The sequence below is a fragment of the Ictidomys tridecemlineatus genome, chromosome 6 (genome assembly GCF_052094955.1).
Source record: "Ictidomys tridecemlineatus isolate mIctTri1 chromosome 6, mIctTri1.hap1, whole genome shotgun sequence".
Taxonomy (NCBI): Eukaryota; Metazoa; Chordata; class Mammalia; order Rodentia; family Sciuridae; genus Ictidomys; species Ictidomys tridecemlineatus.
The window spans coordinates 96,575,851-96,592,417 of NC_135482.1; the positions used below are offsets into that span (position 1 = coordinate 96,575,851).

At 36.4% G+C, this 16,567-nt stretch overlaps 1 pseudogene; it reads right to left on the reverse strand.

Annotated features, from left to right (window-relative positions):
• Positions 1-11,447: 11,447 nt before the first annotated feature.
• On the reverse strand, positions 11,448-14,025 carry LOC101955774 (putative RNA-binding protein 18 pseudogene; annotated as a pseudogene).
• Between the last annotated feature and the right edge of the window lie 2,542 nt (positions 14,026-16,567).

A 16,567-nucleotide genomic window follows, 5' to 3' on the forward strand; every position in this document is an offset into this window, starting at 1 on the left:
AGCTCCATCTCCCCTAGGTCAAGAATTCAGTGGCAGCTGGGATTTAGGCTCACTCTCCACCAAGGGACCTAACTTGTGCTTCTCAAAATTCAAGGTGTTAACAAATCCTCTGGGAACATGTTCAAAGTATGTAGTCATGGAACCCATTTCTAAATGTCTAGATTAGGTATTCCTGGGTATTATAAGATGACCCTCTTAAGTTCTCCAAGGTCATTCTGATTTTGAGAAGGACTGCATCAAACGCCCCTTTCCCCACATTTACTTATGTTTCTTTGTAGAATCAAAGTGGTATTCTTTCTCCCTTGCATCCTCTGTCTCCTTGCTCACACTCCAATGGCTTTTCATTTCCTGTTTCTACTTGACTTTTCTGCTCAGTTCTATCTCCCAACAGCCCTGTCAGTCTAGTATACATTCTAAATTAATACATTCTTTGCCTCCAAGTATAGATTTTTAAATGCTTACTTGCAAATGAATCTATGCTTGCATCATAAAAAGTATCACTGAATTGAAGTTCAGTAGCTATATCTAAGAGGCACATCATAGGTTACTCCATATATATTCATATGTAAGTCTCATTCATCAATTCATTTGAACATCCTCCCAAAAACATTTAATCACATATAATCATGACACTTTTTCTTACATCATTTACATGCAGATATCTATGTTGCTGATTTCAAATATCATAGTTCAGAAAATTTTCCATACTGTTCATGCATCTTTCTAATGTCTTTTTCCCTTCCTTCCTTTTTTTCTTCCTCCCTCCCTTTCTTCCTTTTCCCTTCTTACATTCTTACTTTCTAAATTTCTATCTTAATGTCTAAATTCATTTTTAATTACTAAATATTCTTCTCCTCCTCTTCTTCTTGCTCCTCCTCTTTCTCTTGCTCATCCTCCTCTTTCTCTATTATTTTTGTTCCACTGTGTTACTATGCCAAAATTTTGCTAATTAAGCCATGTTTAAGTTTCTAAAATTGGTCTTACTCCCCTATTATAGTTATAGGTTTCAGTGACCTGCTTTGTAAATATATGTTTGATCATTTTCAATAGCAACTCAAAGATAAGCAATGAATGAATAATCTTTATCTCTTTACCGTGTATACAACAATATTATGTGCTAGGTGCCTAACCAGAGAGAACAAAAAGAAATAGGGATGAGAAGGGGAAGAGGGAGAGGTGGTGGGCTCTCACCTACCTTACTTCAGAGACGGCAGCAAGGGATCAGAAGCCTCTTGCAGGCCACATCTTCCCTATAACCTTCCTTGTTTCTTTGTTTCAGAAAGTGAATGAGAAGATGATGGATGTCCTTTAGGAAGTTGTGCCTTTGGACCATACAGTCACAACAGCCTCTTCTCTATACCAATAAAATAATTAGCATATGATTTCTGATTGCTGTCTCTCTTTCTGGGGTTGGAGAGTCTGGACTTGGAGGGTCATGGACAAGATAAAAGAACATCCTGGACCCCTTCTCATGAATGCTTCCAGAAAGCTCCCCTCTATCTTTATCCACAAGCCAGTTACCAGGGAAAACATTTTCAGTACCTTGGTCTTCCTTTGGATTGCATTATACTAATGCAATTTTTAAAAATTATTTCAGTTACATGTACTAATGCTCTTATAATTTGGAGGAATGAAGGAATACAGAACAAAAGTATGATACATTTTCCAAAAGCAAGTGACTTGGAGTCCTTCAAACATTATGTTAAGATCTACCCTTTTACTTACAGAATCTGGACTGTCATCCAACTAATATACTAGAATTATAACTGGTGATTTTACACCAGGACACATTAGGCTTTGGGAAACTTCAATTTCTTAGCCACACTTTAATCACATTCATTTACATAACTCAGTAAAGATAAAACATTTTTTATTTACCATGTAACCTTAATATATCCAATAATCCTAATCGATTATTTATTTTTTGAGACCGGGTCGCCCTCTGTTGCCCAATATGACCTCAAACTCAATAGACTCCTGCCTCAGTCAAACACATAGCTGAGAATATAATAAGCCCAGTGAATCATAACTAGTTTACTATCTCTCCTTTTATAAGAACAAATACTTTCTTTAGTGATATTGGAAGAGCACAATCTAATCTCCCAAAAATATATTAAACACAAAAAATTTAGTTTTGGGAACAGGTCAAAATGTCAAAAGGTTAAGAATACTTGAATAAATACAATCAGAGCTCACTATCAAACAATACCAAAGTATTGTTATTTGTAACAAAATAGTGTAAGTCAAATATATAGGGCTTTGTAATTGTAATATAAGAACTGAGGTGTCTTACCATTAAGAAAACTCACTTTTCTTTAGAACTCAAGGACTTCATAGAACACCGTATGAAGCATAAGATATTATCTTGATGAAATCTCTTTACTGTGTACACAACAATATTATGTGCTAGGTGCCTAACCAGAGTGAACAAATCTTTGATTCTTAGGCCAGTTACTTAAAAGATCAAATTCCTTACCTCGCAAGACTGAATTTTATCATTTTCATAAAGACTAAACCACTTCTAGTTTGCTTCCTATGTCATTTTGATATTAAGAATAATCATTTTGGAAAAAAAAAAGAATAACCATTTTGGGCTGGGGCTGTTGCTCAGTGTTAGAGCTCCTGCCTCACACTTATGAGGCACTGGATTCTATACTCTGCACCACATACAAATAAATAAAGATATATTTTTAAAAATAATCACCATTTTAATAGTAATTACATAAATGCATTTAATTGGTAACTTGATTATCTGTATATAAAATTCATTATTCTCTGCAAGTTGTAGTGGCACACACCTGTAATCCTAGCAGCTCAGGAGTCTGAGGCAGGAGAATCTCAAGTTCTAAGCCAGCCTCAGCAACTTAGTGAGGCCCTAAGCAATTCAGGGAGACCCTGTCTCTAATAAAATACAAAATAGGGCTCGGGATGTGGCTCAGTGGTTAAGTGCCCTGGGTACAATACCCAGTGCAGGAAGAAATTCTTATTCTAGATTCCTTTTCCAAATAACTTCTAATTTTTCTTATACATGTATTTAGGGTTTGTTCTATATTTTCTTCTTTCTTTTAGTGAGTAATTCATTTAGAATGGTAAGCATTCTCATTTTTCTTAAAAAAAAACCTTCATTCCTCAAACTTCATTTGTCCAAAACATAATTTATTTTAACATATGGAAAGTTCATTTTCTTGCTTTTTCTAATATTAATTTGCATATAATAATTAGAATATTTTACTTAATTTTAATTATTATAGGTATACATAAAAGTAGAATTTATTGTTTTGTTTTGTTTTTCACTGTCTAGCATTTATTCACACGCAAGGGTAAGAATCGGTACAAATAATAAACAGTGCTTTAAATATAGATAAATAGTTCTGGTTTCTAAAGAAAACAATTCTATATAATTCTAAGTTAAGTATTTTCTAAATTCTTATTAAAAATAGAAGGCTATTTTCATTAAGTTCTACACCACCATAACCCTTTGAGGACGTAAGGATAAGTAGTGAATTCTATACTTGAAGAAGTCACCAGAAAGATGGGAGATAGTTCACCCACCTCCCTGAACTGTATCCCTCAACTGGAAAGAGAATTACTTGCATCATAGATAACATAGCTAATAAATGCAGAAATTATTTGCTATCTAAAGATAACAAATCACTTGGGAAAATTGATAAGAATTTCTCTGAATCAGTTCTGTGGATTCTGAAACTTCACTGCACTGAAGTTTTGATTCCAACGTCTTAAATTCATTTAAACTCCAGGAAGGAGATACAGGCTAAGATGGCCGCTGCGTACGGGGGTCGCTGAAGTGCTGAGCATGGGGCTCTGAGCAGTGGCTTTAATCGAGATTTCACGCAGCTTGTTTGAGCACCTTTCACTATTAATCTGTAGTGGACCACCTTGCCAAGCAGCAGAAAAAACAAAGAGATTGAAAGAGAGACTTTTCTGCTTAGATCCACGGGCGCTTTGCGCCCATCTGCTGCCTCTTTCACTTCGCTCCCGGCAGAGAAGCTGAATACGTAATCAGCAGCAGATTGTAAGTACCTGAGACAAAGAAAGCTCAGTACTCTCCCTCCTTTTTTTTGAGTATTTTCTATATAGGGAGAGTTAGTGGATTGGGATTGTTGGCTGGGCTGTGGTTTCGGGGCCAAAAATCCACTCCGCGGGAGCCGCCATTTGCTTTATGCATGCTGTCTTAATGGCTCTGTCTACATGGTCCAGCTGCCACACCTAGAGACTGGAACTGGGCTGCGTGCCGAGTCCTATCCTCCGAAGGCGGGACCACGACCTCGAGTGCCGCGGCCGCGGTCGCTTGTTCCCTGCTGCACCTTTGGGCAGAGCCTGTTCTGGGGTCGTTCGGCATTCCCCTGCGAGGGGACCCGTGCTCCGGAGCAGGGGGCTGGAGAGCCGCGGCGGCAGCCGCTTGGACCCCGGGAGCCAGGCACCTAGCCGAGGAGTGACGGAGGTCCCGGCGGCGCTGCTAAGGCCGCGGACAAGTGCGGCGCCCGAGCGCAGCCCAGAGGTGGAGGCGACGGCAGCAGGGTTTCAGTTCTAGAAAACTGGACTGGAAACAGAAGCAGCAGTTTGTATAATCCCAAGATCTTGCTTATGCCAGGAAACTGTAAGGGTAACATGAATATCATTGAGGTGGTCTAACATGGTGGCAGGCGCGGAGAGATCAAGTCTCTGACCTCTTCAATTGTGCGGACATAGGGAGCTGTAAATTATCTAAAGCCTGCTTGCTCAGGATCACTAGGCAAAGTTGAGCTGACGTGGAGCTAGGGCACACAGCCTTGGTCCCTCAGAAAACACACACTGAGCACGAATCAGCTCCATTCAAGCTCTGGTTCGCCTGCTTCTCGTGTCTCAGCACTAACAATCCCACTGAAATAACTAGTCGGCCCACCTAAACTCACAGAGATAAAAGCCAACTGAGCACCACAGCCGGACCAGGGAATCAGGAGGGACGTGGGACCTGCAGCGCAGAACTCCCGGCTATTGCTTCCACTAGTGCTGACAACAGAGGTCCCTTGCACCAGCTACCAGGGGAGTTGCTACCTGAGGGCAAACAAGTTCTCTGGGGGCCCTCAGCCCCAAGCCATACAAACTTAGGGTTTGAGGGATGCAAACAGAAAGGGTGTGGCCAGTCATCCATGAAAACAGAGCTCCCAGGAGCAGCAGACCCAGCGTGTAGCCAGTATTATGGTAAGCGTCACAGGTGAGCAGGGCCTGGATTGAGGAACCACAAGAGAAGGCCCTAGGCACTCAGGATTGGAGACCCGCACAGTCTGGGAAGAAGAGCTGAGACACAGTGATTGGTTCCCACCTATCAAGAAGAGAAGCCTGGCCCAGTGGGCATAGCTCCACCTACTGGAAGAGAAGTTAATTGAGCTCTATGATTGCATTTATTATTATTATTTTTTTAATGATTATTATTAGTACTTTTTAAATTTTATTTTTACTTTTTGTTGTTGATGTAGTTGTTGTTCTTTAACTTGCTTATTAATGGTTTCAATTTTTTAATTCTTTTTATTCTATTATGGTTACTATTATTTTTTAAACTTTAATTTCCATTTTTTATTATCACTATAATTTTTGTTTGTTTGTTTTAAATTTTTATTTTTTCGTTTTTTCTTTCTTTCTTTTCACTTTTTTTCTTCTTTCTTTTCATTTCTTTTCAATTTTCTTACTTCCTCTTTCCTGAATTCTACCTGCCTACACTCATTTTCCTTAGTGACTTCTTCCCTTCCCTTCTAATATCTCTCCTCCCAAGCATCAAATAAATCTATAAGAGTAAACAGTAACTCAGCAGTCAAACAGAACAAGAAGTAACATGAGCATAAAAAAGCAAGGAAGAAAAGGAGTACAAACAATGAAGGACAGCCTAAATATTCAGGAGGACCTAGAGTCATCAGAAAAATGGCCATATAAATAACTCAAGGAACACCTTAGACAGATGGAAAAGAACCTTAAAGATCACATTGAAAATGAATTACATAAACAGATAAAAGAAGAAGTTAAGCATTTTTATCAGGAGATAGAGATTATTAAAAAATCAAACAATAATTCTAGAAATGAAGGAAACAATAAACCAAATTAAAAACTTAATCGAGAGTATCACCAACAGAGTGGAGCAAGTAGAAGCCAGAACGTCAGATAATGAAGACAAAATATATCATCTTGAAAGGAGTCTAGCCAACTCAGATAGGCTGGTAAAAAACCATGAGAAAAACATCCAAGAGATTTGGGATAACATAAAAAAACCAAACTTACGAGTCATCGAGATAGAAGAAGGCACAGAGATTAATACCAAGGGAATGAGTAACCTGCTGAATGAAATAATTACAGAAAACTTTCCAGAAATAAAAAAGGAAACAGATATACAAATTGTAGAGGCATACAGGACACCGAGCACACAAAATCACAGTAGACCAACGCCAAGACACATTGTTATGAAGATATCCAACATACAGAACAAAGAGAAAATATTAAAAGCTATAAGAGAAAAGAGGCAGATTACATTTAGGGGTAAACCAATAAGGTTAACAACGGATTTTTTATCACAGACGCTGAAAGCGAGAAGATCCTGGAACAATGTATTTCAAACACTGAAAGACAATGGATGCCAACCAAGAATTTTGTATCCAGCAAAATTAAGCTTCAGGTACAACAACGAAATAAAAATCTTTCAGGATAAACAAAAGCTAAAAGAATTCGTAGCCAGAAAACCAGCATTGCAAAACGTCTTGAGCAAAACATTACATGAGGAAGAAATGAAAAACAATAACCAAAACCATCAGTGGGAAGTGCCTCTATAAAGTCAGAGGGTGGGGGGAAAGCTAATCTTGGAGAAACAAACTAAAAGAAGATAAATAATCAAACATGGCTGGAAGTACAAACCATACATCAATAGTAACTCTAAACGTTAATGGCTTAAACTCTCCAATAAAGCGACATAGGCTGGTAACATGGATTAAAAAAACAAATCCAACAATATGCTGCCTCCAGGAGACACATCTGATTGGAAAAGACATACACAGGCTGAAGGTGAAAGGTTGGGAAAAAATATACCAGGCACACGGTCCTCGTAAGCAGGCAGGAGTGGCCATCCTCATATCGAATAAAATCGACTTCAAGACTAAACTAATCAAAAGGGATAAGGAAGGTCATTATATACTGTTAAAAGGAACCATTCACCAACAAGACATAACAATTATCAATATTTATGCACCAAATAATGGTGCTGCAACGTTCATGAAAGAAATTCTCCTCAAGTTCAAGAATCAAATAGACCACAATACAATAATTATGGGTGACTTCAACACACCTCTCTCACCATTGCACAGATCTTCCAAACAAAAGTTGAATAAAGAAACTATGGAACTCAATATCACAATCAACAACCTAGACTTAACTGTCATATATAGAATATATTATCCAACATCAAGTGGCTATACTTTTTTTTCAACAGCACATGGATCCTTCTCAAAAATAGACCATATATTAAGCCATAGGGCATCCCTCAGTAAATATACAGGGGTGGAGATAATACCATGCATTTTATCTGATCATAATGCAATGAAAATGGAAATCAATGATAAAAGAAGGAAGGAAAAATCCTACATCACATGGAAAATGAACAATATGTTACTGAATGATCAATGGGTTACAGAAGACATAAAGGAGGATATCAAAAAATTCTTAGAGATAAATGAAAATACAGACACAACATATCGGAATCTATGGGACACAATGAAAGCCGTTTTAAGAGGGAAATTCATCGCCTGGAGGTCATACCTCAAAAAAAGGAAAAACCAACAAATAAATGAGCTCACACTCCATCTCAAAGACCTAGAAAAGGAAGAGCAAAACAACAGCAAATGTAGCAGAAGGCAAGAAATAATTAAAATCAGAGCGGAAATCAACAAAATTGAAACAAAAGAAACTATTGAAAAAATTAACAAAACTAAAAGTTGGTTCTTTGAAAAAATAAATAAGATCGACAGACCCCTAGCTATGCTAACGAAGAGAAGAAGAGAGAGAACTCAAATTACTAACATACGGGATGAAAAAGGCAATATCACAACAGATACTACAGAAATACAGAAGACAATTAGAAATTATTTTGAAAACCTATATTCCAATAAAATAGAGGATAGTGAAGACATCAATAAATTCCTTAAGTCATATGATTTGCCCAGACTGAGTCAGGAGGATACCCACAACTTAAACAGACCAATATCAATAGATGAAATAGAAGAAGCAATCAAAAGACTTCCAAGCAAGAAAAGCCCAGGACCGGAGTTTTACAAAACCTTTAAAGAAGAATTAATACCAATACTTTTCAAGTTATTTCAGGAAATAGAAAAAGAGGGAGCTCTGCCAAATTCATTCTATGAGGCCAATATCACCCTGATTCTGAAACCAGACAAAGACACCTCAAAGAAAGAAAACTACAGACCAATATCTCTGATGAACCTAGATGCAAAAATCCTCAATAAAATTCTGGCGAATCGGATACAAAGGCACATCAAAAAAATTGTACACCATGATCAAGTAGGATTCATCCCTGGGATGCAAGGATGGTTCAATATACGGAAATCAATAAATGTTATTCACTACATCAATTGACTTAAAGATAAGAACCATATGATCATCTCAATAGACGCAGAAAAAGCATTCGACAAAGTACAGCATCCCTTTATGTTCAAAATACTAGAAAAACTAGGGATAACAGGAACTTACCTCGACATTGTAAAAGCTATTTATGCCAAGCCTCAGGCTAGCATCATTCTGAATGGAGAAAAATTGAAGGCATTCCCCCTAAAATCTGGAACAAGACAGGGATGCCCTCTATCACCACTTCTATTCAATATAGTTCTCAAAACACTGGCCAGAGCAATTAGACAGACGAAAGAAATTAAAGGCATAAAAATAGGAAAAGAAGAACTTAAATTATCACTATTTGTGGATGACATGATTCTATACCTAGAAGAACCAAAAGGGTCTACAAAAAAACTATTAGAACTAATAAATGAATTCAGCAAAGTGGCAAGATATAAAATTAACACGCATAAATCAAAGGCATTTCTGTATATCAGAGACAAAACTTCTGAAATGGAAATGAGGAAAAACACTCCATTCACAATATCCTCAAAAAAAATAAAATACTTGGGAATCAACCTAACAAAAGAGGTGAAAGATCTATACAATGAAAACTACAAAACCCTAAAGAAAGAAGTAGAAGAAGATCTTAGAAGATGGAAAAATATACCCTGTTCATGGATAGGCAGAACTAACATCATCAAAATGGCATTATTACCAAAAGTTCTCTATAGGTTTAATGCAATCCTAATCAAAATCCCAATGGCATTTCTTGTAGAAATAGATAAAGCAATCATGAAATTCATATGGAAAAATAAAAGACCCAGAATAGCAAAAGCAATTCTAAGCAGGAAGCATGAATCAGGTGGTATAGTGATACCAGATTTCAAACTATATTACAGAGCAATAGTAACAAAGACAGCATGGTACTGGTACCAAAACAGGCGAGTGGACCAATGGTACAGAATAGAGGACACAGAGACTAATCCACAAAGCTACAACTATCTTATATTTGATAAAGGAGCTAAAAGCATGCAATGGAGGAAGGATAGCATCTTCAACAAATGGTGCTGGGAAAACTGGAAATCCATTTGCAACAAAATAAATCTGAATCCCCTCCTCTCACCATGCACAAAAGTTAACTCAAAGTGGATCAAGGAGCTAGATATCAAATCAGAGACTCTGCATCTGATAGAAGAAAAAGTTGGCTTCGATCTACATATTGTGGGGTCGGGTTCCAAATTCCTTAACAGGACACCCATAGCACAAGAGTTAATAACAAGAATCAATAAATGGGACTTACTTAAACTGAAAAGTTTTTTCTCAGCAAGAGAAACAATAAGAGAGGTAAATAGGGAGCCTACATCATGGGAACAAATTTTTACTCCTCACACCTCAGATAGAGCCCTAATATCCAGAGTATACAAAGAACTCAAAAAATTAAACAATAAGAAAACAAATAACCCAATCAACAAATGGGCCAAAGACCTGCACAGGCACTTCTCAGAGGAGGACATACAATCAATCAACAAGTACATGAAAAAATGCTCACCATCTCTAGCAGTCAGAGAAATGCAAATCAAAACCACCCTAAGATACCATCTCACTCCAGTAAGATTGGCAGCCATTATGAAGTCAAACAACAACAAGTGCTGGCGAGGATGTGGGGAAAAGGGTACTCTTGTACATTGCTGGTGGGACTGCAAACTAGTGCGGCCAATTTGGAAAGCAGTATGGACGTTCCTGGGAAAGCTGGGAATGGATCCACCATTTGACCCAGCTATTGTCCTTCTTGGACTATTCCCTAAAGACCTAAAAAGAGCATGCTACAGGGACACTGCTACATCGATGTTCATAGCAGCACAATTCACAACAGCAGGACTGTGGAACCAACCTAGATGCCCTTCAATATGCAAATGGATAAAAAAATGTGGCATTTATACACAATGGAGTATTACTCTGCATTAAAAAATGACAAAATCATAGAATTTGGTGGGAAATGGATGGCATTAGAGCAGATTATGCTAAGCGAAGCTAGCCAAGTCCTAAAAAACAAATGCCAAATGTCTTCTTTGATATAAGGAGAGTAAGAACAGACTAGGGAAGAAGAGCACGAGAAGAAGACCAACATTAAACAAGGAGGAGAGGTGGGAGGGAAAGGGAGAGAGAAGGGAAATTGCATGGAAATGGAAGGAGACCCTCAGGGTTATACAAAATTACATACAAGAGGAAGTGAGGGAAAAGGGAAAAATAATACAAGGGGGAGGAATGAATTACAGTAGTGGGGGTAGAGAGAGAAGAGGGGAGGGGAGGGGAGGGGAGGGGGGATAGTAGAGGATAGGAAAGGCAGCAGAATACAACAGACATGAGTATATCAATATGTAAATCAATGGAAGTGTAACTGATGTGATTCTGCAAGCTGTATACGGGGTAAAATGGGAGTTCATAACCCACTTGAATCAAAATGTGAAACATGATATATCAAGAACTATGTAATGTTTTGAACAACCAACAATAAAAAAAAAGAATGATAACATTTTGTATGTTTGACTTTTTGTCTGGCATACTACATAATGTTTCTGTAGTTATGAATCCAAACAAACCAGCCAACTAGAGCATCCCAGTGTTCAAATCAAAATTTCGGACACAATCCTATTTATTCTGGATGATGCTCAATTCTACACATAGGGAAGACACATCCATAAGAATATCCAAAATGTTATGTTACAGAACTCTAACATGTGATTGTGCTCTGTTGGATAATACCATCCACATCTACAAAGTACCAAAGTCAGGTGTGGAGACCAATTTGCTTTTGCTGCCACAGTAATTCACAATCATCATCTTCAAGATTTCCAAGCTGTTCTAGAATAAGAAGTAGTCCTTTTTTTTTAATCTGGTGGCTTAAAGTAGGAATAAACAGGTTCTGCTGGATACTCCACATGAGGATTTTCTGCCATCATTTTCAGCTTTGCTTCAATGGCTTTAATCTTTGCTGTGACACATAGGTTAGACTGAGTAGGCTCAGTGCTTGAGGAAGGTTCAAGACTGATTGGAAGAATCTTGTCATTTTTGTTATGATCGAATCTCTTTACTTGAGCATGTGCCCATCGTACCACCAGCTTCTTAGACAGTGCCAGCTTGCCATTGAGACACTGGATGGCTTTTTCTGCTTCCTGCTTAGTTTCAAAGTTAACAGTACCCTCCAGGCTGTCCCTCCAAAGCACCTGACTTGTGGAAAAAGAAGTCGAACTGCTTCATCTTACCAAACTTCTGGAGGAGATAGGGGAGGTAGTATTCTGTGATTTTGGGGTCCAGGTTGCCAATCCATAATCTGTGCCCTTGCTATAGAGAGCCCTCTGAAAGGATGGATGCGTTCTCCAAGGGAAGAGTTTTGATTTCTGCTTCTATCAATCTATGAAATACTGGTGGCCTCGACGTTGTATCCTCAGCTCATGCCCCAAAAGCAGGTCCTAACTCCGGGTCTGACGGACATCTAGCTCCATCCACTTCAACACCCAAGTAGAATTTATTGTGATATATACTTAAGAATGCACATGACGTCATTTGGTCAATTACATTCTGCAGTTCCTCCCCTTTCCAACTCCCTTCACTATCTGCCTTCTTCTACTCCACTATTCTCCCTTCTATTTTCAAGACATCTCTCCCTTTTTTAAAAAATTCTGTTTTTCTCTCTAGCTTTCACATGTGAGAGAAAACATTAAATCCTTTACATTCTGAGTCTGGCTTATTTCATGAGGTATGAAATTACCCATTTCTATCCATTCATCAGCAAATGACATAAAGTCCTTTTTTTGGCTGAGTAGAACTCCATTGTGTATATATCACATTTTCTTTATCCATTCATCTGATGGTGAACACTAGGCTGGTTTTACAATTAAGCAATTGTGAACTGTTCCACTATAAACTTTGGAATGCATATATCACTATAGTATCCTGAGTTTAACTCTTTTGCATAAATACCAACATGGGATGGTTAGCTCATATGGTGCTTCCATTCCTAATCTTTTGAGGAATCTCCTTACTGCTTATTAAAGGGGTTGTACTATTAATAATATTGTGTAAAATATCTACTTGTACTGTTACTGAGTACTGTTGTACACTTTCTGAGAGTGGCACAGAAAGTGATTGTTAGCACACTGAAAAGTCTCATTGTTCTATAATAAAAACCCACATGAACAAATTTGTATTAGCAAATTAATGTGTTTTATATAATTATTTAGATTACTTAGATATTTATCATATATGCATTATTGAACTTCACTGATAAAAATCCAAAAAACTGAAGGTCTGAATGAATAATGAAAAATATTCTAACAGACATATCATAAATAAAATTATTGTTAAAAAGTTTACACTTTTATCTTTCTCCCACACATTTGCTTGTTCTTAACAATTATGCTTAGACTGCTTATGAAAATTTTATGATATTTGATGAAGGTAGCCATCATCTCCATTAGTTTTCCTGCTAAATGTGTGTATAGCATTTTCCTGTTCGGCAGTCATCATCAGAGTGGGACTCTTAGAAAAGTTTATAGGTCCTTATTGTTATTGTTATCCTTGAGAATTAAGCTGCTGTTTGTTCCTTAGCATAAACTTCTTAAGACAGTATGTGGGTACTTTCTGATATGGGGAAATCTTCTTTTACATGGGAATTTTATGTCCTCCTTTAAAGGTAAAGAAGGAAGGTCAAAGTACCTCTGGAGTGATGCAAGTCTAGAGTTGTCTCCAGTACAGAATTGATATTCTGCTTTTGAGCAGATTCAGAGAGGCAGGGGGAATGCTCCTACACTGCTTTTTCACAATTTTCCTTTAAAAAATAAATAAATAAACTCTATGTAAAACTGCATGTCAGTGACTTCTCATTTGACCTTTGTTGTGACAGTGGTACATGAAGTATCAGAAATCACATTTCCATTCTCACAGCTGTCCTTTGGTTTGAACACAGAGTTGTGTGCTCTTATACTGTGTTCATATGACCCTGGAAGGTGACCAGTAAGAATAAACAACCATTCACATTAAATCAAAAAACCGAAATAGTCTTGTCTTCTAAAGTTCTACACAAGTGACATGAACTTGAAGAGCATTTTGGTAATTTTTATATTTCTGAGAATACTTAATTAACATATGTTTATTATATCATCATATATTATCATAATAACTGTAAATAATAAAAATAGCCAACAACAGAGGACTGCTTTAATAAGTTACAAGGCATACATATATGGGATGTTACACAGCCATTAAATTTTTTTCAAATTTTGATTTGTTATATATGACAGTGGAATGCATTACAGTTCATATTATACATATAGGGCACAATTTTTCATATCTCTGGTTGTACACAAAGTATATTCACACCATTCATGTCTTCATTCGTGTACTTTGGATAATGATGTCCATCACGTTTCACCATAATTTTTAACCTCATGCCCCCTCTCTTCTCCTCTCACCCCTTTGCCCTATCTAGAGTTTGTCTATTCATCCCATGCTCCCCCTCCCTACCCCACTATGAATCAGCCTGATGCTGGTTGTTTTAATGAATAATAATAATAGCCATTATTGGGCCTGGGATTGTAGCTCAGTGGTAGAGTGCTTGCCTGGCATGCATGAGGCACTGGGTTCGATCCTCAGCACCACATTAAAAAAATAAAATAAAGATATTGTGTCCATCTACAACTAAAAATATATTTTTAAAAATAATAATAGCCATTATTTATCAGGTGGTTAGTATGTGACTAATACTGTTAGAACACTTCATAAACTAAATTTCTTTTTAAGGTCATATTTGTTGAGATATAACACATATGGTACAATTTGCCCTATTTAGTTTTATAGTTATATGAATTTTCACAACAAAAATATAAAAAATGACAACATATATATTCATATGGATATATAGTACTACAGTCAAGATACAGAATATTTTACCTTGTTTCCTTTACTTCTTTTTTTAATGACACATAGAGAAATTAATTTTAATATATTTTCATTTATCCCAATAGATTACCAACATAATTTGCAAAGAAAATAATTGTTAGAAATATATTTCATGTTCATTTTGTTTGAATTTCTAAATTCTTTATAATCTAATGTCTATTTAACACATAGCACACCTCAATTCAGACTAGACACATTTCAAATACTCAATAGCTTCATGTAACCAATGGCTGCCATTGGCTATGTTGGCTCCTTTCTCCATCTTTAGCCTTTTGGTGAGATATATGCTATAGGCTGCATTATAAGTCCTCTTGTCATGTAGTTTCTTGTTGAGTTGCATCAGAAAGTGACACCAAAGAGATTAACTTGAAATATACAAAAGTAAAGCAAGGTGCTTTATTCCTCCCTATAAGACTCTTAGATTGTGAGTTGGTTTTTTCATGCTTTTCGTGGGAATAACTTCAGTTAGCTCACCTTCTCCTACAAGGTTTTCATACAAGGTTTTCTCTTCTTTCACCTCCTATACCTCCAAGTGTACAGGAGGAAAGGTGCTTCACAAAATTTGTTGGTTTCCTTCAACCTTGCCCTTACCTTTATAAATACCTTATTAAACAATTTTTACCCTGATTGATCTTTTTCATCCTTCAATCTTGAATAATGTTTTTTTAATTATAACAAAGTAAAATATACCTCATCTCATATCACAGGCAATGTATATACAAATACCAGATTAATTATATATTGAAATATAACATATAAAATGCTAAAACTTTTAAAGAAAATATTAGTGTTACTTTGTGAAGAGAAATGGAAAACAAAAATTACAAAATAAACCTGAAAAATTAGATAATATTGTAGTAAAAATTTTTATGTGTAAAAATTTACCAAAAAGGGTTGAAAGACACATGAACTTTCTTACTACTTATTTTTGTTTATTTTTGGTATTTAACTTGACTTAGTTTCTTCTTTGGTTAGCTTTTCCTTTATTGTAGTTCTTTCCTTTGAAGATTTTCATTGTTGTTTTCCATTTCCTCTTCATGGAGTATTTTGCCAAGAATGTTCTGTAGTGCAGCCTTTCTTGCTGTAAATTCTTTTAGTTTTTGTTTTTCATGGGAGGTTTTTATTTCATCATCAAATTTGAAATTTAATTTTGCTGGATATAAGATTTTTGGTTGGCATCCGTTATCTTTTAGAGCTTGGTATATGTTTTTTCAGGATCTCCTGACTTTGAGAGTCTGGGTTGGAAAATCTGCTGAGATCAAAATTGGTCTTTCTTTATAGGTAATCTGATTTTTCTCTTTTGTGGCCTTTAAAATTCTATCCTTATTCTGTATGCTAGGCATTTTCGTTGTAATGGGTTTTGGTGTAGATCTGTTTTTAATTTTGTGTCCCATAGGTGTCCCATAGGCCTCTTGTATTTGATTTTTCAATTCATTCTTTATGCTTGGGAAATTTTCTGATATTATTTTACTGAAGAGATTGTGCATTTCTTTGGTTTGAATCTCTGAATCTTCCTCTATCCCAATAACTCTTAAATTTGGTCTTCTGATGGTATCCCCTATTTCTTGGATATTCTGTTCATGGTTTATTATCATCTTCAGTGTGAAGTCAACTTTATTTTTAAGACTGTATATTTTGTCTTCATTTTCTGAGGTTCTGTCTTCCAAGTGATCTAGTCTGTTGGTAATGCTATCTACGGAATTTTTTGATTGGCTTATTGTTTCTTTTATTTTTAAGGATTTCTATTTGTTTACTTGTTTTTGTTGTTTTTTTTTTGTTAGTATTTCTATCTCTTTCTTGAAGTAACCTCTTACAATCTGTATTTGTTCTCTTATCTCTTTGATGGTGTGATTGATGTTCCCCTGTATTTGTTCTCTTATCTTTGTTAGAATGATCAATTTTTGCCTGTATCTGCTCATTTAGGTCATTCTTTAATTCCCAAATCATTTTAGTTATGTATATTCTGAACTCCTTCTCTTACATTTCACCCTCTGCACTACCTATG